The sequence below is a fragment of the Dama dama genome, chromosome 17 (genome assembly GCF_033118175.1).
Source record: "Dama dama isolate Ldn47 chromosome 17, ASM3311817v1, whole genome shotgun sequence".
In the NCBI taxonomy this organism is placed as follows: domain Eukaryota; kingdom Metazoa; phylum Chordata; class Mammalia; order Artiodactyla; family Cervidae; genus Dama; species Dama dama.
Window position 1 is genome coordinate 54,112,327 of NC_083697.1, and position 27,033 is coordinate 54,139,359.

Here is a 27,033-nt window from a genome sequence, read left to right on the forward strand (position 1 = left end):
TTACCTTATTATCTGTTATAAATTGTTTGTTGCTTTACATTAGGTGTATGTGCAACTTAGAATGGAATTCATTTGGGGCTACATTTTTTTCCTTTCTATGACACAAACACAGTAGTAGCTGTCTTTCTGGGTAAGAACCACAGGGCATTGGTTACATATGCAAGCATTTGGGGTTTTTTTTTTTTTGTTGTTGTTGTTATATTCTTAAAGCCCTTAAATTCTTGCCAGAAACATCCCAAGGACAGAGGAGCCTGGCAGGCTACAGTACAAAGGTTTGCAAAGAGTTGGACACGACTGAGCTAGTAAGCACACAAACCTTTAAACTGCTGGCCTTAAGTTTCCCATTCCTTTGTAAACTGCCAGATTTACTTTGGCCCTATAATAAAGGAAGCTCTACTCCTGTCTAGATAGAAATTTCTTACCCAGGTTGCGTTTAATCCCCAAGTCTACCAGACTGATGTGGAGAGAGAAAATCCCCTATTCTGGTACTTCCCACCTGGGCCACATCCAAGTGTATTTGCTCACAAACAATCCTATTGCTTTCTTCACCTGCTTTGTTATCTCCAGGCTTTCCTAAATTTACATCATAATTGCTGCTCTGTTTTGCTCTTCCTATTCTGGCTAATACTAGACTTGTAGCTCCAGAATACAATTAGTCCTATCTACTCTTCTGGTCAAGGCTTTCCTGATGGCTTAGCAGGTAAAGAATCCGCCTGCAATGCAGGAAGCACAAGAGACATATGTTCAACCCCTGGGTCAGGAAGCTCTCCTGGAGGAGAAAACAGCAATCCACTCCAATATTCTTGCATGAAAAATCCCAATGACAGAGGACCCTGGTGGGCTACAGCCCAAAGGTCACAAAGAGTCAGCCATCACTGAGCAAATAAACATGCAGCACTATCATGGTCAGTTTGAATTTTTTCTAAGCTGTACTAGTGTTTGGCAAATTTATAGATGCCTCATTCTGGTTTCAGCAACAGTTATACGTCCCCAGATTGCTACACTGAATCTAGCTCAATTTGGATGTAATGCAAGGCATTTACCTTAAAGTAGAGTTTGGTAAAAAGCCAGTGATTTACTTCTTTCTTAACAAAGAAAGAAAAACATATTCCTTTTCCTTGCTTTCCAGTGTAGTTTAGTTGTTGAAAATTTCATCATATCATAGCCTGCCTCTATGACGTGTATGCCATTTGACCAGTAATTTCAGTTTTAATCAAATAAGAACATTCTAGAAAACTGACAGTTCAATAATAAAATGTGGAACTGAAGCTTTTCATAGGAATGCTATTATTGACATTTTTTCTCATATACTTAACAGTCTCATATCTATGGATTTTATTTTTCTCTAGTTTTTAATACACTACAATGTATTTAAATAATATGACAAAATTAAAAATTAATAGATCCTAGAGTTTCCAAATGATGCCATTGAATATAAAGATGCTGTCAAGCTGAAATATGATCTCGAATAAATTTGCCCACTTTTTGTTGAATCCAAATATATTTATTTCTGTCCTGGAAATTATTCTGTTGAACACAGTACTGAGAATAGCAAAAAATTAATCCATCCAAAGACTAACATAGTATCTCAGCTTTATTCTTTAACCTTGAAGCATTTAATATTGCTGTTGCTATTGGACTCTATGTGTGTATGTGTGTCTGTGTGTGTATATGTGGGTGGGCACATGTGTATGCATATGCATTTTCCAGGGAGACAGCCTATATATATATATATATATTTTTTTTTTTTTGCATTTGTCTCTTGATTCTGTTAAAAAATGTTTTTTCTCCAGGTGTTAAACAAGGGGATATGTTGTCAAGATTAAATTTCTCCTGTGGAATTTTATAGTTTTAGATAATGAGCAGATTCTATAGGTTACTATCATAGATATGACAATTGTAACACATTATTAATGTATCTTTAATATTCTAAATATGTTTTATACCTTTACTGAACTTATAAACATAAAGTTGTATGATAACAAAAGCTAATTTAAGAGTATATTTTAATGATGTACAATGTCATGTTGCTTATAATAAAATCTACACTTTGCCACTGGAAATGTTCTAGTGCAAACCAGAAAAATTCCCAGAATAATTTCATATTTTAAAAGCAACAGTCAATTAAATGGATTTCCAATCTGAGATTGTTTAAACACAATTATAATATTGAGTTATTTTAGAATATATTTTATTATCTCAATAACATTGGAGAGATGAAAACTATACTTAGCTCTAGTATCACACATTAGTGAAAACTTTACTATTCCTGTTTTCTATGATAAGAAGTTGCATTTTGATAAAACAAATGGTTACAAATATTTCTTCTATCAACACTATCTTTTAATATCTTGACTATACTAATAGTCATATATGAGGTCATTCTGTATATAAAGTCTATCCTTATGCTGCAGAAAATCATTCTTTGATTTTGAAGGAGTAATAATGTTGCAGAAAAGGGGACCCCGTCCAGGGCCCCAAACGGGGCTCTTGTCTAACCCTCAGAAATGAATTGTCGGAGGAGACACGTGTGCTGACAAAGCATGAGAGTTTATTGGGAAAGGACACCCAGGTGGAGAGCAGGAGGGTAAGGGAACCCAGGAGAACACCTCTGCCACGTGGCTTGCAGTCTTATGGTGATGGGATTAGTTTCTGGGTTGTCCTTAGCCAATCATTCTGACTCAGAGTCCTTCCTGGTGGTGCACGCCTTGTTCAGCCAAGATGGATGCCAGAGAGAAGGATTCTGGGAAGTGGTCAGACCGGGGTTTCTCCTTTTGACCTTTCCTGAACTCTTTCGGTTGGTGGTGGCTTATTAGTTCTGTGTTCCTTTCCAGGATCTCCTGTCGCAAAACAACTCTTGCAAATGGTTACTATGGTGCCTGGCCAGGGTGGGCGGTTTCAGTCAGTGTGCTTCCCCTAACAAGGGGAAGAAAATATTTAAAGGACAGCAACAAAAATTAAGAAGTATGTCATAATTTTAATGACCTAAATGAACATGCCAGGAATAAAGTCAATAATTAATATTTTATTTAAAAATAAATAGCATGAATAATATCTATAGTTCTAGTTAATATTGGACATGACTGAGCGACTTCACTTTCCCTTTTCACTTTCCTGCATTGGAGAAGGAGATGACAACCCACTCCAGTGTTCTTGCCTGGAGAATCCCAGGGACGGGGGAGCCTGGTGGGCTGCCGTCTATGGGGTCGCACAGAGTCGGACACGACTGAAGAGACTTAGCAGCAGCAGCAGCAGTTAATGTTGGAGTATATACTTTTGATAGGGTATCCTTTTGGAATATTAATTTCTTTCCAGGTTTATCCCTATAGGAATCTCAAAAGAATGAGAAGTTAAATCTTATACTCCAGATTTGCCTTACCTTGTCCAAAGATTGTGGTATTATATCTAGATAGAAGTATAATGTAGTTAGAATGTTTTCCTGGTCTTACAGACTTTTCTAAGCTTGATTCTCTAGGCTTCATTGAGATTCTGTGAGTTATTTCCTACACTTCACTTAACTGATGTTCGACATAAACAAGATAGAGTAAGTTGTTTTAGTAACACACATCGGATAGATGAATTATTTCAGCTTGGTTTAAGTGAGAGCAGTGTTAAGGAAGTTTTCAAAATGGAAGGTTTCACAGAATGTGCCAGGCTTGATAATTGCTAAAAGTTAATTAGCAATGATTTGATAACTTTAATATTTACCTGAAGAATATTTTTTCTTGAATTTATTCAGAATGTCAAGTTCACTTGACTTTTTCCTTTTCTTTCATTGGCTGGCATATCAAAATGTAAGATTTTCCCTGTAAACTGTGTCGAGGTATCCCGTACTGTTACACATAAGGAAGGGAAAATGACAAGCTGCACCATTTCCCAGGGAAGCATAACACATATGAAGTTGCTTTATCAGTGTCAGAAATTTTATATAATTTGAGGAAATTAGAAAAGATCATAAACCAAAAAATAGTCTCTGTTTCTGCAGAGCACTGAGAGCATGTTAATGTCAAATGTTTTCTTTTAAGAGTCATATAGTCTACCTTTTTTGAGAGATGTTGCTGCTGCTGCTGCTGCTAAGTCACTTCAGTTATGTCCAACTCTTAGCGACCCTATGGACTGTAGCCTGCCAGGCTCCTCTGTCCATAGGATTCTCCAGGCAAGAATAGTGGAGTGGAAAAAAGAAAAAAATGGAGTGGGTTGCCATTTCCTTCTCCAGTGAGAGATGCTATAAGTTCAGAAACAAAATATATGTCATCACAAATAATCAAATCATCTTGAGATGATTTTTAAATTATGCATAAGAAGAGCAGCTAATGATGTGCAAAAGTTTAAGATTCCACTGACAGAATATTTTTTAAGTGACCTTGAGATTAAATGTATAAATGTGTCTTCCTGATCTTTCTGTTATTAGATGCCCACAACATATTATTTTTTTCAAGTCTATCCATCAGCAGGCAAGCAGATTTGGTAAGCGAAAAAGAAAAATATGATCCAACATACACAAAACTTATTTAATATCTCTTCATATAGGTAAACCTAATACATGGGAAGGCATTTGAGATAGAAATAAACATGCCTATATACTGGAAAAGTATTTTGATTGATGTGGTGTTTCTTTCTACACCCCTCCTCCCACAGTAGGAGTGGAAGTCCCCACTGAAACAATAGAATCACACCTCACTAACTCTATAATTTCAGCCTCCCTAATCTTCATGCACTGCACCTGGTTCATTGTCTCCATTTACTCAACTAATTTCCACAGGCTAGAGTTACAGCCTTAACTGGCTGCTGGCCAAAAATACAAAGGGAAGAATAAGTGAGTCTCAGATATCCGTGCCTCCTCAACACAACACTAGACAGAAAGAGGAGTTTTTAATCAGAGCAGCATTTTTTTTATATAAAATCATGCCACTATTATTTTCAACATCTTAATTTTAAAGATATTATTTAATTGTAACTTTGAAAACATTAGCTTTTTGATCCTGTGGTGGAATTTCATTTCCCACAGACTTAACTGATCATATATTCTTCATTTTAGGTCTTGTGTATAGATATAATGGGTTTTGCTATAGTAAACATTATTGATAGAGTGTTTGGGGTGCTTGCTAGAAAATTTTATACATATTTTAAATGAGAGAGATGCATCTGTGAAAATTTATGTATGCAGTGCTAGGTATTATGGTACATATGAAAATTTGTTTGTAAAATATGCAAATCTCCTGTTATTAATAGTAACACCTGTCCAAACCATGTGTTACTCAAAGAAAATGTATGTACTTGTTGTAATGCAAAGATTCGCCAGCTTGAACTTTTTCAGCAATTATTTTTAGACTTTTCTGCAAGTTTTCATTTTGGCTCCCAATTTGACAGGATAAAAACAAAATGTATCATGGCTTTATGAATAGATATCTAAAAAAATACATTTTGATACATGCAGAAAAGTAATCAAGAATGAAGTATATTTCTCTGTGGAACTGTAATTTAGTTTTTAATGCTTCTCATCAATTAATTATTCTAGTAATTTTTGGTCTTGAAACTCAGTAGAGATTATAAAGCACATTTTCCTGGGAAAAATTTAGTGTATAGAATAACACCCAAGCTACAGATAAAAAGTAACTGAGCAAAATGACAAATGTGCTAAGAAAGAAGAGATGGTGATGTAGTTCTAATCTAGGGATTGAGAAAAAATAACATTCCAGTAGACTATGTAGCCAAATCTTAAAGTATAGGCAAGTATTTGAAATACAAAACTATATCCTCCTGCTGTAGATTTTAGGGGAACCATCTTAATTTAGGCTGTCCATGTTGAGTTGCTTCAGTTATGCCTGACTTTTTTGACGCTATGGACTGTAGCCCACCAGGCTCCTCTACCTATGGGACTATCCAGGGAAGAATGCTGGAGTGGGCTGTCATGCCCTTCTTCAGGGTATCTTCCCGACCCAGGGATCAAACCCACATCTCTTATGCCTCCTGTGTTGGTGTGTGGGTTCTTTATCACAAGCACCACTTGGGATGCAATGATAGATTATTGGACTACAGTCATAGCTTTGTTTTATTTTTAAGTATCTTTAACAGTTATCAAGGTAAAGATCATTGTGTATAAATTGAACAAGAAAATCAGTAGAACCCAAAATTCTGACACTGTCCAATAGGTGTTGTTTTTAAGGCCCTTGCAAAGGAATGGTAGTGTGCAGTGAATTTATGAGTATTGATCTGAGTCATGAGATTTTCAAACTCTGCTTTATTATAAGAATCTGCTAAGGAGAACAAACAAGTCCTGGCTTGTGTTTCCTGCTTCTTGACTAAGGCATACACAGACCCTGAGACACCAAATTAAAGCTGAAAGGTGGAGGTTGTCTTTCTTGTCTTATTAAGATGTGCCCTTGTATCTGTTACTGACTCCTTTTAAGTTCCTTTCTTCCAGTTACTCTAATTCCACCAAAAGTATTTCAGGAAATAAAAAAAGAAAAGAAAAGAAACATATATATATATATTATATTATATATAATTTATATAATTATATAAATTATTATAATTGGTTTTGAGGATGTAATTATATATAAATATATCCTCAAAACTGATTTATTTTATTTGGAAGTTTATTAAAAAAGAATAAAAAGACCTGGACCAGCATCACCCATTTTCCTTCTTCCTTCCTCTGGCAACCATCAGTCTATTTTCTTTATTTATGGATTCTTTTTTCTTTTATTCCACAAATAAGTGAGATCATATGCTACTGTTCTCTCTATGAATTACTTCACTTAGCATAACACCCTAAGGTCCACCTGTGTTGCTATAAATTCTTTTTATGGCTGAGAAATATTCCATTATGTGTATTGCATTTTTCATGCATCCATCTATCAATAACATTTACTTTTTGTTGTTGTTCCATATTTTGGCTATTGTGAATAATGCTGCAATTAACAGTGGAGAGGGGCAGTCCCTGGGTTGGGAAGATCCCCTAGAGAAGGGAACAGCTACCCACTCCAGTATTCTGGCCTGGAGAATTCCATGGCTTGTATAGTCCATGGGGTCACAAAAAGTCAGACACGACTGAGTGGCTTTCACTTTCACTTTCACAGGGGAATGTGCAAATATCTCTTCAAGATGGTGATTTTGTTTCTTAGCATATATCTCTAGGAGTGGAATTGCTGGATCATTTGTCAGTACTACTTTTAGTATTTTGAGGATGTCCATATTGTTTTCCATAATAGCTGAACCAATTTACATTCCCACTAACAGTGCACAAAGTTTTTCTCCACATCCTCACCAAAAAATATTATCTCTTATCTTTCTGATGACAGCCATTCTATCAGTCAAGAGATGATATCTCATTATGATTTGACTGTACTTCCCTACTGATTAGTGGTGCTGAACATTTATTTTTAATATATATAGTTTATTTTTTTAGAGGCACTATAGATTCATAGAAAAAAATGAACAGAAGGTACAGAGCATTCTCATATAACACCTGTTGCTGTTGTTTAGTTGCTTAGTCATGTCCGACTCTTTTGTGAGCCCATGGACTATAACCTGCCAGGCTCTGCTGTCCATGGGATTACCCAGGCAAGAATACAGCAGTGGTTTGCCTTTGCCTCCTAAAGGGGATCTTCCCAACCCAGAGATTGAACCCACATCTCCTGCATTGGCAGGCAGATTTTTTATCACTGATCCACCAGGGAAGCTCTCATATCTGCTTAGTTCAATTCAGTCGCTCAGTTGTGTTGACTCTTTGTGACCCCATGGACTGTAGCACACCAGGCTTCCCTATTCATCACCAACTCCCAGAGTTTTCTCAAACTCAGGTCCATTGAGTCGGTGATGCTATCCAACCATCTCATCCTCTGTTGTCCCCTTCGCCTCCTGCTTTCAGCCTTTCCCAGCATCAGGATCTTTTCCAATGAGTCAGTTCTTCTCATCAGGTGGCCAAAGTATTGGAGCTTCAGCTTCAGCATCAGTCCTTGCAATGAATATTCAGGACTGATTTCCTTTAGGATGGACTGGTTTGACCTACTTACAGTCCAAGGGACTGTCAAAAATCTTTTCCAGAAACACAGTTCAAAAGATGAATTCTTTGACATTCTGCTTTCTTTATGGTGCAACTTTCATATCTATACATGACTACTGGAAAAGCCATAGCTTTGAAAAAAGAACCTTTGTTGGCAAAGTGATGTCTCTGCTTTTTAATATGCTGTCTAGATTGGTCATAGATTTTGTTCCACAGAGCAAGTATCTTAATTTCATGACTGCAGTCATCATCTGCAGTGATTTTGGAGCCCAAGATAAGAAAGTCTGTCACTCTTTGTTTCCCCATCCATTTGCCATGAAGTGATGGGACTGGATGCCACAATCCTCATTTTTTGAGTGTGGAGTTTTAAGCCAGCTTTTTCACTCTCATTTTTCACTTTTCATCAAGAGGTCCTTTAGTTCCTCTTCGCTTTCTGCCATAAGGGTGGTGTCATCTGCATATCTGAGGTTATTGATATTTCTCCTGGCAATGTTGATTCCAGCTTGTGCTCCATCCAGCTTATATATCATTTCATGTGATGTACTCTGCATAGACGTTAAATAAACAGGATGACAATATACAGCCTTGACTTACATCTTTACCAATTTTGAACCAGTACATTGTTTCATACCCCATTCTAACTGTTGCTTCTTGGCCTGCAGACAGGTTTCTCAGGAGGCAGGTTAGGTGGTCCAGTATACACATTTCTTGAAGAATTTTCCACAGTTTGTTGTAATCCACACAATCAAAGGATTTAGTGCAGTCAATGAAGTAAAAGTAGATGTTTTTCTGAAATTCTGTTGCTTTTTCAATGATCCAACGGATGTTGGCAATTTATTTCTGGTTCTTCCACCTTTTCTAAATCCAGCTTGAACATCTGGAAATTCATGATTTACATACCGTTGAACCCTGGCTTGAAGAATTTTGAGCGTTACTTTGCTAGCATGTGAGATGAGTGCAATTGTGCCATAGGTTAAACATTTTTGGCATTGCTTTTCTTTGGGATTGGAATGAAACTGAACTTTTGCAGTCCTGTGGCCACTGCTGAGTTTCAAAATGTGCTGGCATGTTGAGTGCAGCACTTTCACAGCATCATCTTTTTAAGATTTGAAATAGCTCAGCTGAATTCCATCACCTCCAGTAGCTTTGATGGTAGGCCCACTTGATTTTGCATTCCAGGATGTCTGACTCTGGGTGAGTGATCATACCATCGTGGTTATCAGGATCATTAAAATCATTTTTGTATAGTTCTTCTATGTACTCTTGCCACCTTTTCTTAATATCTTCTTCTTCTGTTAAGTCCATACCATTTCTGTCCTTTATTGTGCCCATCTTTGCATGAAATATTCCCTTGGTATCTCTAATTTTCTTGAAGAGTCTCTAGTCTTTCCCATTCTATTGTTTTTCTCTATGTCTTTGTATTGATCACTTAGGAAGGCTTTCTTATCTCTCCTTGCTATTCTTTGGAACTCTGGATTCAGATGAGTATATCTTTCCCTTTCACTTCCCTTCTTTTCTCAGCTATCTGTAAGGCCTCCTCAGAGAACCATTTTACCTTTTTGCATTTCTTCTTCTTGGGGATGGTTTTGATCACTCTCCCCTGTACAATGTTACATACCTTGTCCATAGTTCTTCAGGCACTCTGTCTATCAGATCTAATCCCTTGAATCTATTTGTCACTTCCACTGTATAATCATAAGGCATTTGATTTAGGCCATAGCTGAATGTTCTAGTGATTTTCCTTACTTTCTTCACTTTAAGTCTGAATTTTACAATAAGAAGTTCATGATCTGAGCTATAGTCAACTCCTGGTCTTGTTTTTGCTGACTGTGTAGAGCATCTCCATCTTCAGCTGCAAAAAATATGATCAATCTGATTTCAGTATTGTACATCTGGTGATATTCATGTGTAGAGATGGACATGGACTCTCTTGTGTTGTTGGAAGGTGGTGTTGGGTATGACCAGTGTGTTCACTTTGCAAAACTCCATTAGCCTTTGCCATGCTTCATTTTGTACTCCAAGGCCAAACATGCCCTTTACCCAGGTATATCTTTACTTCCTACTTTTGCATTCCAGTACCCTATGATGAAAAGGACATCATTTTTCTATGTCCACACAAATGCATAATCTCACCGGATACCAACATGCCCCATTAGAATGATAATTTGTTACAAATAATGAAATACATTGGCATAAAAACACTCGAAGTCCATGTTTTGTGTGTTTAATCCTGGTGTGCATTCTACGAGCTTGGACAACTCTATAATGACATGTTATCATTACTCTCTCATACAAAGTCTATTTACTACTGGAAAAATCCCTGTGTTCCACTTATTTATCCCTTTTCACTAATCCCTGGCAACTGCTAATCTTTTTACTGTGTCCATAGCTTTGCCATTTCCAGAATGTTACATAGGTGGAAGTACACAGTATGTTGCCTTTCTTGGATGGGCTTCTTTTGATTAGTATTATGTGTTTAAGTTTTCTTCATGTCTTTTCGCAGCTTGATAGCTCATTTCTTTAGCTTTGTGAATAATAGTCATTGTCTAGATGTTCCAATATTTTTACACATTCACCTACTGAAGAACATCTTGATTTCTTCCAAGTTTTGGCAATTATGAGTAAGGTTGCTATAAACATCTGTATGCAGGGTTTTTGTGTGGTCATAAATTCCAACTCCTCTGGGGAAATACCATAAAGCACAATTGCTGAATCCTCAGGTAAGAGAGGGTTTAGTTTCATAAGCAATTGCCAAACTGTCTTCCAAGCAGCTGCACCATGCTGCATTTCTTCCAGCAATGAATAGAGTTCTTGTTGCTCCACATTCTTGCCAGCATTTGGTGTAGTCAGTGTCCTGGATTTTGACCATTCTAGTTGGTGTGTAACAGAATATCATTGTTGTTATTGTTTTCATTCTAAAACTTTACATTGTTTTGTTTATTTAAATTTATATACTACTTTTCTATATCTCAGTTAAACTAAACAGCTATAGGCTAAGAAAAAAAATGTTTTATCTTTGTTAGCTATGAATCTCAGAAACTCTCTGAATATTTCCAAGTTATTTAGTTAACACACCTGAGAAATAATTATACAAAACTTCTAGCTCTGTGGATTCAGAGATACATAATCTATATCTATATAAATTATATAAAGATATGTAATATATTACTCCTTGTTGTTTTAACTTGCATTTCCATCATGACATATGATGTGGAGCATTTTATCATGTGCTTATGTGTTGTCTATTTTTTTATTGAGGTGTCTCAAAGCTTTTGGCCCATTTTTTCATTAATTTGTTTGCTTTTATTATTGATTTTTAAGAGTATTTTAGATAATGATTCATAATTCAGCAGTGTTTTGCAAAAATGTCTCATCGTTTGATGCTTGTCTTTTCATAATTTAACAGTGTCTTTCACAAAACAGTAGTTGTATATACTTGTTTGTTTTATTTTAAGGAAGCCTGGCTTATTAATTGTTTCATGTATGTTGTCTGGTGTTGTATATATAAAGGCGGGCTTCCCAGATGGCACAATGGTAAAGAATCTGCCTTCCAATGCAGGAGACATAAGAAATGCAATTCAATCCCTGTGTCAGGAATATCCCCTGGAGTAGGAAATGGCAGCCTGCTCCAGTATTCTTGTCTGGAAAATTCTATGGAAAGAGGAGCCTGGAAGGCTACAGTCGATGGGGTCCCAAAGAGTCAGACAAGACTGAGCACACATGTTTCAAAACACCTCCAAACCCAAGGCAATCAAGATGTCCTCCTATTCCATCTTCTAAGGGTTTTATAGTTTTGCATTTAGGTGTGTGGTTCATTTTGTATTAATTTTTGTGAAAAATATCCAGTCTGTGTCTATATTCACTTTTTTGTTGGATATGGATGTTCAGTTGTTCCAGAACCATTTGTCAAAAAGACTGCTTAGCTCCACTGGATTGCATTTGCTTCTTTTTCAGAAATCTGTGGAGTGTATTTATATGGGTTTCTTTCTAGACTTTCTATTCTGTTCCATTGATCTACTTGTGTATTTCACAGATATCCCATTGTCTTTATTATGGTAACTTTATGCTTTCTTAATGTTGGGAGTTTTAGTCCTCAGGCTCTGTTATACTTAATCACATTTTAAATAAATTAATCACTTTTAAATTGGAAGTCAGCATTGCAATAAATTAAGCAGGAAGTTATATGGATTAAATGAAGGCTTTGGTCTCAGTTTAGGATTGAATGTTAGCTCTGTTCCTTACTAGTCCTCCGAAGTTAGACATAAGCAAACTACTTTACTTGCTTAATTTCAGTTATAAGTAAAACTTGCTCAGCTATGTCCAGCTCTTTGCAATTCCATGGACTGTAGCCCACCAGGCTCCTCTCTCCATGTAATTCTGCAGGCAAGAATACTTGAGTGGGTTGCCATTTCCTTCTCCAGGTGATCTTCCTGACCCAGGGACTGAACCTGGGTTTACTGCATTGCAGGTAGACTCTTTATCATCTAAGCTACCAGGGAAGTCCTATTCATTTCAGTTCAGTTCAGTTCAGCTCAGTCGCTCAGTCATGTCTGACTCTTTGCAATCCCCTGAATCGCAGCACGCCAGGCCTCGCTGTCCATCACCAACTCCTGGAGTTTACTCAAACTCATGCCCATAGAGTCGGTGATTCCATTCAGCCATCTCATCCTCTGTCGTCCCCTTCTCCTCCTGCCCCCAATCCCTCCCAGCGTCAGGATCTTTTCCAATGAGTCAACTCTTTGCATGAGGTGGCCAAAGTATTGGAGTTTCGGCTTCAGCACCAGTCCTTCCAATGAACACCCAGGACTGATCTCCTTTAGGATGGACTGGTTGGATCTCCTTGCAGTCCAAGGGACTCTCAAGAGTCTTCTCCAACACCACAGTTCAAAAGCATCAATTTTTCGGTGTTCAGCTTTCTTCACAGTCCAACTCTCACATCTATACAGGACCACTGGAAAAACCATAGCCTTGACCAGATGGACCTTTGTTGGCAATGTAATGTCTCTGCTTTTTAATATGCTGTCTAGATTGGTCATAACTTTCCTTCCAAAGAGTAAGTGTCTTTTAATTTCATGACTGCAATCACCATCTGCAGTGATTTTGGAGCCCCCCAAAATAAAGTCTGACACTGTTTCCACTGTTTCCCCATCTATTTCCCATGAAGTGATGGGACCAGATTACCTCATCCTTAAAATGGGAATATTGGAGAGTATATCTCATTGCATTGTGAAACTAAATAAAATTTTTGGTATGTAGTATTATGCAAGGGCATATACCTCCAAGTCAAGGTGAGCTGTATTATTCTCAATGGCAGTGGTTTTATTATCATTATTCACATTGCTAAAGACCATCAGCCACTCTAGACTTCAACTCTAGTTCTGAGTATTTGCTATATATATAGTTGCATAAGGTATTATGAACATGAAACCTAAAAATACCTAGCAAAACCTTGCACAAGTCAGCTCTTAAAAATATTAGGGAATTGGATAATTAGAAATCAATGTTCAAATTTTCTTTTCTGTAAAAAAGCATGATATGTAATACCTGCCTTTCAGTGTTCTTGTCAAGAAGAAATCAGATTATGCATTTAATTTTTTGGGATACTAAAAAGACTGAACAAATCACATTATCATTATTATATTATTGAGACACATTTTAGCTACAGAACTTGAAGTTTATTGTTTGCCTTATACCAAACTATATATTTGAGAAAATGGAATGCTACATTTCATTTATTTTGGTTTTTGTTTGTTTGTTTTTATTTAATGCACTGATTTGTTTGTTCAAATGAAGGCTAGCTTCAAAGTCCAAAATAAATATAGGGAACAAGTAGAACTGCTGTGTTTGAAGCAGTGGGGAGTGAAGGGTTCCTCTTACTGAACCCATTACCCCACCCATCAAAGTGTCCTTGAAGTATATCTGTGAAAAACAATTGGACAAGCAATGATATATTCCAACCCTCTCATTTCACAGAGAAAAGCTGAAAAATGAATTTACTTCAACAAAGTTGCAGAGGAAGTTAAAGACAGGAGTAAAATCCAAGATCCTAGATCTCTGGTCTGTGCTTTTCCTAAGTAAAAGGCATGAGGATGACAGTGGGCTTGACAGTGACAACATGATATATGGATTATACCAGAAGTTTCCGGGAGGCAGGGACAGTGGCATTTACTGTTGGGCTTGTACTTGTTCTGCTTCGGGCACTTACACACTGCTTCATTCACTTCGTTCATGGTTGAAATTTATTGACTGGTAGTCCTTTGGTTTTACTTGTAAAATAAAATTTAATTCATATCTTAAATGGTATGAGAATACTCTGCAAAGTAGGATAAAATTAAAAATTTCATAGATCAATGTTCTAAATGGCCATGCCACAGAACCAAAATTATGAAACTATGAAATCCACTTTCCTAATTCTCCTGGACCACATGAATATGATTTAAAACATATTCTTTTTTAAAAGATATCACAAAGAATATTTTCAAAGGATTTTCAGTGATAATATGTTGGTGTCAAAAACATTGTTGGATTGTAATAAAGTGACAATATATTTGTCAGTCATTCAAGGAAAATGGCAGTACCATTCTGATTTAGGATTATATATATATTTACTATTAAATTTAAAAATATATTTCAAAAGTAAACAACTTAATAATTCTCAAATGGATAGCTGAAAGATAGTAAAAATAATCTTCCCCTTTACGAGGTTTTTTTTTTTGCCTTCAAAAATGAAATATAACAATGGACTTTTAAATGTGTTTGTTAATAAAAATTGGAAGCAAATGCGTTAATCTGAATAGTGTTGAATGTGGGTTTCCCTAAAACATTACCGGAACAACTTGAGTTATCACTTACTGTAGCAAAGGAAATAGCCACGTCCATATTTAGTGAGGGAAAAATTTAGGATATTTATGAGATTTTGAAATCTGCTTTAAGATTACACATTCGGCTGGGGCTTGGTTAGGATTCCATAGGGTCATAATGTAATAGTTAAGGATTGGTGGGTACAAAAGGGAGAGGGATTTGAGTCAAGGGGTGGAGTCAGAGTGTTGGTATGTAAACTGTCCTTTGATGCTTTTCATTGAAGAGTCTATGGGCTTCAGGAAGTTTCTAGTATAAGTAATCAAATGATTTGCCATTTCTATTTTCTCATGCGAAGTTCTGCTCTTCAGAGTATTAAAATCATGATAATGAAGGGAATAAATATTCAGATCACATTAATGAAGACAGTAAGCCATGTAGATTTAGAATTTTTGGTTTTCAGAGCATTCACATGTAAGAAAGATGAGTGGGAAAGAAAAACAAAAAACAAAACATAGATTGCCTTCTCTTGCAGATTTCTAATGAGCTTGCTCAGTTGCTTCAGTTGTGTCTGACTCTTTGAACTCTATGGACTGTAGTCCACCTGGCTTTTCTCTGTCCATGGGATTCTCCAGGCAGAACTCTGGAATGGGGAGCCATTTTCTCCTCCAGGGGATCTTCCCAACCCAAGGATCAAGCCCACGGCTCCTGCGGCTCCTGCATTGCAGGCGGTTTCTTTACCCACTGAGCTACCTGGGAAGCTCAGATTTCTGAGATATAGATAAGGGCTTTACTTTCCTCCACAAAATCAACTCATATGTACATTTTCAAACCCTCTCCCATGTCTGTTACTAATTTCTATTGAATTGTTTGAAAATGTGTGCTCTGGAACCTTAAGACTACTTCTCACTACCTCAAAGAGTTAATGACATTTTCACACACAATTTACACCTTGTTCCTTGAAGTACCCCAGGGAGCATTTGCCTCCAGCTGAAGGTACCAGATAAAGAGTCTTCAGAGAAATTTGCCCTTACTCTCAGTAGCTGCCCCATTACCTGCATATATTCCGTATCTAATCTTTTCTCTCTTCAATTCTTTCTTTCATTAATTCAACAAATAAATACTGTTTCCTGGTATGGACGAAAAAGGATAGTAGCAATGGGACCAAGAGACAAAAACATAGTTCTTTACTTTCATTTCTATCTGATGGGAAAGAAATCAAATGAACAGTGAACACTATAATCACCATAAGGGATCTGAAGGAAAACACAGGCTGGGGCCCAAACAAGCAAATAATAAGAAAAGCAAACCTAGCATAGTCAGGAATGGTTTGGGAAAGATTTTTTGCAAAAGTAAAGTTAAAGCATTGCATTTCATGATGAGTATGATTTAGCCAGGCAAAACGGTAGTGGGAGGGAGAAGACAGATAGCAGACACAGAAAAAGTATTCATTTATTTATTAATTTAACAAATGTGCATTCTACCATCTGGTATAACTCTCTCTCCCATTGTGTGACCATAAGCTTATTTTCCCCCCCTTTGTTGCTGTCGTTTCCTATTTACTGCTATATCCGTAATGCCCAGAAAGGAGAGTAGCTGGGATCTGATGGCCGCTATGTGGCAGGTATTCTTTTCCTTCCTGAGTTCCCTCAAGGCTCAGCAGCTTACCTTTGGTGACGGCTACAATTGCTGATGGCTGTGACATCCCTTGTTTACAGATATGGCAAGCAATATTCCATTTCTCAGTCAGGTGAGGACACAGACAGAAGACAACCATCTATAAAGAGGAAATAGACCTTCACCAGACACTGAATCAGCTGACGTGTTTAAGCTACCCAGTCTATGGCATTTTTGTTATAATAGCACAAACTGGCTACAACACCCTGATTAAATCAAGAAACAGAAAAAGACCATCAATAGAAAAAGTGATAAAATCCACTTGAGTTTTAATAGTTATATATGAACGTCAATCTCTCAGTTTTGACAAAGGTACCTGGTAACGTGAGATATTAACAATCAGAGAAACTGGGCAAGAGTTTTACAGGAACTCTTTGTGTTTTTTTGGTAATTTTCCTGAAATTTAAAATTACTTCAAAATAAAATTCTTCAACCCTCATGGGCTACATTTCACGGGTTCACAAAGAGTTGGACACAACTGAGAAGCTAACACACAAAGTTTAAATACAAATAAATAAAAGGCAGTGTCATATCTATTAAGTCCTGTAGGACACTACACCTCAGCCAGGATCTTGTCTTTCCTTAGATACTGAGTACCCATGGAAATGTCTTCATGCACAACAAGCTAATTATAGTTTAATGGATATTGGCTCTGAAATGTTACTGGGCTTTTTCTGTTTGTTTGTTTCTCAAGTGGGCCAGAAAACACTTCAAGAAATGATTTGTATTGGCTTTTTTTTCTTTTTTTTTCAATTATTTGGAATAACTGCCATCAAAAGTAATAATTTTAAGAAATAAATGAAAGCAAGTATGTTCTCAGGAAACTATTAAAGGACAGAGAAAATATTATATTTGACAAGTTGATATTAAACATCTTATTTTTTTTGTAAATCTCTGTAGATGTCAGCAATAAACATTATGAGAGCAGGAAAAGTTAGTTTTTAACATGAAAAACATTCAAAATTATGTATTCCTTAGTGACTTTTAAGATGCAGTTATTTTTGGAATGTTTTTAACAAAAACAGGGCCATAACTCCACAGCATGACTATGTGCAAGTGTCTTCTGACTTGTTTCTAATGGATTTCTGTGTTTTTTTTTTTTTTTTTTCTTTTTTTTCATTTAGACCTATGTGACACTGCTTTTGTGGCTCAGTAATGAGCAAGTAGAGTGTTCTATTCCACAGAATAGTTATTTCCAGAAGTCACTCCTGATTGGTCAGAGGCAGAAGGGATAGAATATACTGCCAAGGTTTTTGCATCCTTTCATGAAGTTCTTCTTAAGCATGAAGTACTCACAAATCCATTCTACTTCAGTAAATCCAAAAAAGAGGGGATATATGTATATGTATACCTGATTCACTTTGCTATACAGCAGAGACTAACAGATTGGAAAGCAAATATTCTCCAATATTTTTTTTTTAAAGAATTCTGATTGCCTTAGACTCATTATGATCAAAAAGTTACCTCAAGAACCTGTGTCACTTTCTAATTTCTATATGTATTTGCAAAGCACTAAACTTTCTAAGCCTTAAGAACAGTGGTCTCTGATCTTTGAATTTATTTTACTCCACCCATTTAATAAATGGGGAGTATATATTGATTCTGATTTTGAGTTATTTCTTCATACTTCATCCTCTATATGGAGAAGGCAATGGCACACCACTCCAGTACTCTTGCTTGGAAAAGCCTAAGGATGGAGGAGCCTGGTAGGCTATAGTCCATGAGGTCACTAAGAGTCGGACATGACTGAGCGACTTCACTTTCCCTTTCATGCATTGGAGAAGGAAATGGCAACCCACTCCAGTGTTCTTGCCTGGAGAATCCCAGGGACGGAGGAGCCTGGTGGGCTGCCGTCTATGGGGTCGCACAGGGTCAGACGCGACTTAGCAGCAGCAGCAGCAGCATCCTCTATAACTATGCCTAATAATAAAATTATTTTCTTGGTGACCTCATGCTTAGACAGCTCATTTCACAAGCTATAAATAGGCATCTCTGGCTATCGTTCATCTCTCTCTAACAAATTCTGATAAAACTGTGTTTAACAATCTTTCCCAATCTCCCAAGGATAATTTTTTTTTTTCCCCAGAAAGGCTATTGGCCAACATGGTGACCATCATCCATTAAAATCAGACCTTTTGTTTCCCTTGACTTTTTGGCAAAACAAACGCAGCATTAAAACATAGAAACCCATTAACCAAAACTCTAATCTTCAGGGAAAAAACGTTTATCTACACTTTTTTTCTAATGCTTTTGTTCTCATTAGCTTGTGCTTGTTCCTCTATCTGTTATAGAGTTGTGTTCCAAGTGTCCTTCATTAGACTTTTCCTACAACTGCTCTAGCATCTTGTAATGTTTCATTTTCAGATCATATATATTATCTCCATGCATTTTCAGCTTTATACTGTTATCTATTTTGTCTTTGTTTAGTTTGTCTCTTCAACAGAAGAGAAGGCTCTGCAGATCTATTATCTTTCAACTTATCAATGAACATAGTTCAATGAACCTATGAAAAAAAGGAAGAAATTTTAATTGCTTGAAACTCAGCCATTACATATCTGGTGTCCTTGATGTTGAGGTGCATGACCACCTCATATCAGAAATCTACAGAAGTGACTGTGTCTTTCATATCTATATATGTCTCTATCTCTACTAGCAATTCATTTTATAATGTGTAAAAATATAATGTATAATTTAAAAACTAGCAATTTTCACACTTACAGTTTTGCCATCCAGAGATCCTTTATGGAACAGGGAAACTCTGTTCCAACCTCCGCCTTCATCTTCTTATGCTTTTCTCCCTGTGAACATGTCTAAATTCAAATTTTCCATTTTTTACAAGAGCACCAACCATATTGGATTAGGGTCTACCACCCTAATGTTCTCATCTTAACTTGATCATATGAAAATATCTTATTTTCAAATAAGGTCACATTTATAGGAACTGGAGTTTAGGATTTCAACATATTTTGGGGTGTTATAATTTGACTTCTAATAAGTATCTTATATTGAATAGGTCTCTCACTGGTGACTCACATGACCAGTCTTCACTGGGGACCCAAGCACTGCCAAATATTGTGATTTTTTTTCTCTACTTGTCATCAAGATATTTTATTTGCTAGTTTCCTATATTATCATTATATTCTTATAGTTGGGTATAATATGAGCAATAAGCATAATTTCCATGAAGTGAAATATTCTACTAAGACATAATTTAAAAGATTATACCAAACTCATTTATAATACTATTGCTATTTGGAATTATATGTTTTACCTGTATATTTGTGCTTATCTATGATTGTTTTTTCAGGAACCTGTTTTAGACTGTAATTTCTGAGCAAGAGTATGTCAACATGTGAAAGCTGTCCTATATTGCCTTTTCATCAAAACTATAAGGAGGTATTGGTCTTACTTTTCTGATGTTCTCTAATTTTCTTAGTAGTGAAGTAATGTTATTGTAATATTTTATAATTTATTTGTATTATATCCCTTGTACATTTTACTTTGAAATCACAAATCATTTTCTCTTCAGAAAGCAAGTCCTTAATGCTACTTAAATAATATAAACCTCTTATCCACTATGTTTTCAAAAATTATTCTTTTTATTTGTAATGTTTGTATTTTAATCTTGTTTATTATATGTACATATGTATCAGGGGCTTCCCTGATAGCTCAGCTGGTAAAGAATCTGCCTGCAATGCAGGAGACATGGAGAAGGGAAAGGCTACCCACTCCAGGATCCTGGCCTGGAGAATTCCATGGACTGTATGGTCCATGGGGTTGCAAAGAGTCAGACACAACTGAGTGACTTTCACTTTCACTTTTCACCTTCATAACATTATGTGAAGTTCTGAAGATAAATTTGTTATGATGAAATTGATCAAATTTGCCATTCTGGCACTTTCCATTTTATTGTAGAAAAACATTCTCATTTATATATGAAAAAACATTCTTTTTTTTTTTTTTAACATTCTTATATATATATGTATTTCAAATCACCTGTTATTTCTTTTTTTTTGTAATTTAACAAAGTGCTTTATCTGAAATCTATTTTATTGTGTTGTTGGAAGTAAATATGTAAATATATCCATTTTAAAATAATCAATTTTCTTAAAACCATTTACCAGATTACGTCGTTTTATCTGATGTTTGGTCTTTGTTTGTCATATTCTAAATATTCATATATAATTTGAAGTATCTGATATGCAAATACCATAATTTCTCTTTCAAATAACCATTCATTACTGTGAAAGCTATTAGGGAGACAAGTTGAATGTTAATCTTTTCTTTTTTTTTCATACTTTGAGTTACTTTTATCTACTTTTACTTCCAAATATATTTTGGGATCATTTTGTCAATGTGTTATATTTATAAAATAATATGTGAAACAAGATTCTTAACAAAATTAAGATTAATCTTTTCATTGAAGAATATCTCTTAATGTCATTAAGTTTTCCCTTTTGGCTCTTTAGATAAATTATATTTTAGCATTTACCTTACAAGTCTTAAAATATAATTGGTGTTTCAAAAACTCTAAATTTTAGCTTACTCTATTGTTGGCTTTTTATATCACAACTCTTCACCGTGGTCACTGATGTGCTAAATAAACATCTTAATTCACCATAAGAATGTCTAATATACTGTTACTGCTGCAGTTGCCATTACTACAAACACCATTACTATATCTAGTATTTTATGCCAAAGCCAGTTATTTGTAAACTTCACTTAAACAGAAATCAAAATTTCTCCCATAGTCAAGTCTTATGGAAATGTGTTTACAAGTAAAGTAGTATATTTGAAAACATTTCTAAAAGATATTAAGAGCTAACTTTAATAGCTAACACAATCATGTTAGCTATTTGATAGAAGGTATAATTTCATCATGCTATTTAAAGTTCACATCAAACTACACAAGGCTATTTTTATCTCCAATTAACAAATGAAGGAACTCAGATTGATAACAGTCAAATACCATCTTATATTATTTCAGTCATGCAGCAAGAACTTGAACCCTATCAGCCAAACTCCAGACCCACTCACTTCATCACAACATTGCTCTTGACACTTACATAGGTTCAGTCTGTTTTTAAGAAGGACAAGTTCAGATAGGAACAACTTGATCATCAGATAGTAGGTCATGTTCCATGAGCTCTATCTTTGTTCTTAGCATTGCCCTTGCCACATAGAAGGGGTTTCTAAAGAGTGACTATACATTTATCAGGTGATTAAATTGTAACTAGATAGAAATATTTTATTTTTCATATGTAAACTTTGCTAATGTTTGGTCAGAAGTTTTAGTACAAATGTCTGTATGATTTCTCAATATTCATTCCTGAAAATTTCTTACAGAAGTCATTGTTGTGGTTTGTTTTGGTACAATCAAGAGACTGAAATCGCTGTTTCTTAAAAAGAAAAAAAATACTACTAAGTATTATATTAAATCAGGCACAAGAAGATTTATGAGCAGAGATGTCTGACATAAATCTTGGAATGAGTTCAGGATTTTGCAATTAAATTTTTATAAAGGTTGGTTAAAAAACAGCAATAAAATTACAAACATGTCTTTTTTGCAACGTAATAATAGGAAAATGACCACAAAAAGAAAATAAAAATGTTTGCTTTCACAGTTAAATTTCACAAAAGCTCTTTTATTTATTTTTTTATCCTTAAGTCACTGCAGAAAGAAGTAGAAATGGAGGGATAAAGATGACTCGAAAAAAAAAAATTATTAACCAGATCTAATAAACCCATCTGCAAGGGTGTTATCAATATTAACTTAGTGTTTTTCTATAGAAAAATATTATTACAAGTAGAATTATTTCACAAGAGCAGAAGCTTAGAAATAATAAACATCTTGGTTGAGAAATGTGTAGAGAGATCCAAAGCTCACTCTTTAGAACCCACCCCCCCCCATCTCAATGCATTAAATTAGGATTATAAATTCAACGTGAGACAGTTTACAGGACTATCTAACTAGTACACTATTGAAGTTTATATTTCATTGCTGCCACTGTAATATCATTCTAAGTTACTTTATGATCCAGAGGTTTCTGCAATAAACTGTTTAACAGTAATTTAAACAGAAATCACTAAATGCTGTTCTTTAGTTTTTAGGAATTTTAAATTTAATACAGTCTTATTTCATTATAAATTTTAATAAGCCAATCCATTTTTATGACATCTATGCCTATCCAAAAATGTGAATTATACTATCATTTTACATAGTTCAAATCCTATTTCTATTTGAAATTAATAGAAAACTGAATCAATTTTATTATTTTTGAATCTCTACTATGTCCTTGAAAGCAGATGCTGAAACTTATTGATACATTATCCTAATTTGGAGTATGATTAATCTAAACTAAATTATTTTTTAATATTTTTAGAATTAATAAAATTATATTGCACAGATTTTCTCTCCATAAAAGTATTTGCATTTTCCTCTTAATGGCATGTACACAAGATAAATGCATAGATAAGCAAGATTGCTTCAGCATATCTCATATTGAAAGAATTTCAACAATCAAACATTGCTTACATCAGACAAACTAATTTCCATTCCGAAAATTTACAGGTTGTCACGTACATATGTTCCTCCCCATTGATTTCATATAGTTCCCTTTGCACAGGCAGGTATTTTCAATGTGATTTTATTACTCCAATTTATTAACCTGACAGAAACATTTCAAATTAAAGAATTTTTCAATCAATATGTTCCAGTCCACTTAAATCTGTTTGGGCCATTTTAAATTGATATTTTATAAGCTTAGAATGAAAACAAGTGTGATATCTAAGAAAACTTATATACAGACCTACTTTCAAAAGATGTATATCTGACTTTCTAATCAAAGTACTAAAAACTATTGAGAAAAAGACAGCGTTAGTCATGGTCTGCCATTTAGCAACTAAACACAGAAGCCTCTTGTGTGCGTTGCATGGATCGATATTTACATTGGCTTGTTTTTACAGCTCAGAGCATCCTTATATAAAAGACTTGAATATTTTCATGTAATTCTAAACTATGTTTATTATGAATATATCCTGTGGAGTCAAACCCAGTATACAGTTTAAGGTATACAGTTAGTAGATTTTTCTGCTCATCAATTTATTTCATTTGATTTTAATTGCTCACACTTTCATATGTCAAGAAATAACTCCTAAATTTATATCTGCATCCAAGACTTCTGTATGCAACTCTAGATTCACCTGTCTAAATGTCTATCTTAAATCCCCATTTGAATGTCTAAGGATCATCTTAAACTTACCATGCCCAAAATTAATTTGATCCTTCCTCTCAAACTTATTGCAGTAACAGTTTTTCCATCTCTGTGAATGACATCTCCATCCTTCAAGTTGGCTTACCCCAAACTTTGATTTTATCTCTGATTATCCCCTTTCTTGTATGACACCCAGATATTACATTAGGAAGTAGCTCCAGATTGCAATCACTTCTCTTTACTAAACTGCTGTGACTCTGGTTTGAACCTTATCATGTCTTATCTCACTGTGGTCATCCAGATCTAGCTATCATTATGCCTTATTTGAACCATTTCAATAACTTCCCTATCTATGTCCTTGTTCCAACATTGATCACTTACCCTTACTCCCTACAAGGAAGGCAGAGTCATCCTATTTAAGCATAAGTCAGGAAATGGCAACCCACTACAGTATTCTTGCCTGGAAAATTCCATGGACAGAGGAGCCTGGCAGGCTACAGTCCATGGGGTCACAAACTGTCGCACATGAATAAGAGACTTTCACAGGCCACATCATCTCTCTACTCAAAACCATTCAGTCATATCCTATTTAAAGCCAAATAAAAGACAATGGCCTTATAATAGTCAACACCACCTTCCATGATTCTAGTCTCTAACTTTGTCTACTGCTCTCCTCATTGCTAAAACCAGCCTAGGTTCACTGCTTGCATTCCTTCTTTGCTTGACCATGCCAGGCATGTACCATCTCAGGGTCTTTCCACTGACTTGACTCTTTAACTGGAATGCTTTCACCTTTAGATATCTACATGACCAATTTTTTCACATTCTTCAAGATGTTATTTGATGGGAACCTTCCTCACTATTCTCTGATCACCCTGTTCATAATTTTAGCCATTGTCACAGTTTCACAGTCCTCCTCTCTTCCCTCTTTTATTTCTTCCACACTACTCATTACAGGCTTCCAAAGTCTGACACAACTGAAGCTCCTGAGCGCAACATAGGTACCACTGGTCAATTTTACACATGTGATTTAATTTTCTGATGTTTATTCCCTATCTCCCTCTTTGTAAATTACATCAGCGACAGGCTTTCCATATTTTATTCTTTGTTGTATTACAAGCCCTATTTAAGGTACTAAGGGAATCTTGGCTGTATAAATAAAACAAAATGATGAAGTAGAAGTATATATCATGAGTGTTTTCATAAATACTTTATCTCTTGTTCATTTTCATTTGATTACATACTCATGTAATCTTTCTTGTTAAATATAACTAATTTGATTGAAAATAAGAATGCAGTTAAAAATTTTGTAGGAGGCATTCAGTTTTAGCTCTAATAATTCATAAGCTAGTTCATCTTCCTTCTGATATCACAGCTGATTGTGTGTATGTTTACTGAAAGATGAAGTGAAAACATTGAGGAGCTTTAAATATATCTTTATTTACTGGGAAATAATCTCTGTCATGAAAACAGAGAGCTCTATAGTTTGCTCTGAGCCCCTTCCAGCTTTCTGAGTAGTCATCACATGATCAAACCCTTATGTGTTAATAATTATGCCAACAGTCCAGACAAGTAAAGTAAGATTGTTTCCCTGGTCATTAAGCTATTGTGCTTTGGAATCTTTATTATCTGTGGGATTTTTACCATGTTCTTATCCACATATATATAAAAAGATAAATACAACATAAGCTTCAGAAATAAAGAAAAATGATGGGGTAAAAATAAATGAAAACTTTGGAATCATGGAGGATTGATTGAGAAAGTGTAGGTCATATATACAGTTTCAGAAGGAGATAATACAAAGAGAATATAATCCACAAACCAATAGTACAAACTTACCCCTAGCTAAAAAAAAATGACTAAGCAATGTGGTGACTAATTGTAGCTTTCTCTTAAGCAACAATGGAATGTATGTGGACATTTTGTTTTGTTTCTAAAATTCAATATACCATGGCAATTTTAATGATATATAATGGTCTGAAATGTAAAGATAACATACTAAGACAAATTATATTGCCTCATGCAAAATTGTAATGTATTTTCTTATAGGAAAGCAATTAATTTTTAAAAAATAAAGTATACACTAATTTATAATCTGATTCAATTATAAAATAATTTGTCCTTGTACTAAACCTGTATATAAAAGGCCAGTTGTTTTAGGTTAAACATATATAATTAAATTGTATGCATCTCAAGTAATTATAAAGTGTGAGCATATTAAATATTAATAATTCATATTTTATTTATCTTTGAGATGGTATCCTACAAAAAAGTGACTGGAAACTTAAGCAAATAATTAGAAGATTTTTTTCATTACATTTGTAGGATTATCTTATTTGATAATTGCAGTTCATTTTTTCTGAGTATTCTATAATTAGAACTTATGCTTAACGCTGTCTATACTAAATTTGCTAATTAATCATTGTAAATGTGTGTATTTTACCTATAATACTGTTGCTACCTGGCATTAGTATATAATAAAATATTTTATAAAATATTTCATTGCCAAAAACAATCAATAAGAGGTGTCGAAAAAGAACCATGGCATTGTAGAGATAGAAAAATAAAAGTTAGGGAGGTAAGAAAACTTTAAAGTTGTTATAAGGATTAGATCAAGACTAAACCTCATGTCCTTTGTATCTAGATTCATTTTTATAATATTTTGATGAATTTATTGCACTTGCATTGGATAAATTCTATTTTTTTATCAGTACCATCTCAAATTTACTTTTCTCCTCATCACATATATCTCCTTTCTGACTGACTCTGAATGTGTGTGTGTGTGTGTCTGTACATGCATGTGCTTCCTTTACTAGCAAAAGTCTTTCAGGTCACTTGTGAGAACTCCATTTTCAATATGCAGCCGATGTTTTCCCCCTAATTTCCACAACAAAGTGACATTATAGTAACTCAAAATTACTAAGAATTACTAAAACTTCCATGCTATGAAATTTAATCATTTCCTTAAAAATTCTATTAGAAAAATAAAGAACAAATTCTAAGAAGGATGAGTGCACATTAATGAGACATTCCTTAATTTCCTCTATTTCTTATCCAAACTTTTTATCTTTTACAATCATTCATTTCAAATTAACTAACAATCTCATAATAGCTACCTGATGGGAGAGAGAACATGTATACAAAATTCAGAACAATGCCTGACAATAAACATTTCTTATTTTTAAGCTCTTTATCAATTAAGAGTTTTATAACTTTTTATGATATAAATTAATTCTTTAAAACAGTTCTTAAGTATATTGTCTATGCCTTGGATCCAACAAAACACAAAATACATCTTTCCTTTGAAAGAGATTAGAGTCACATACTAATACCTAG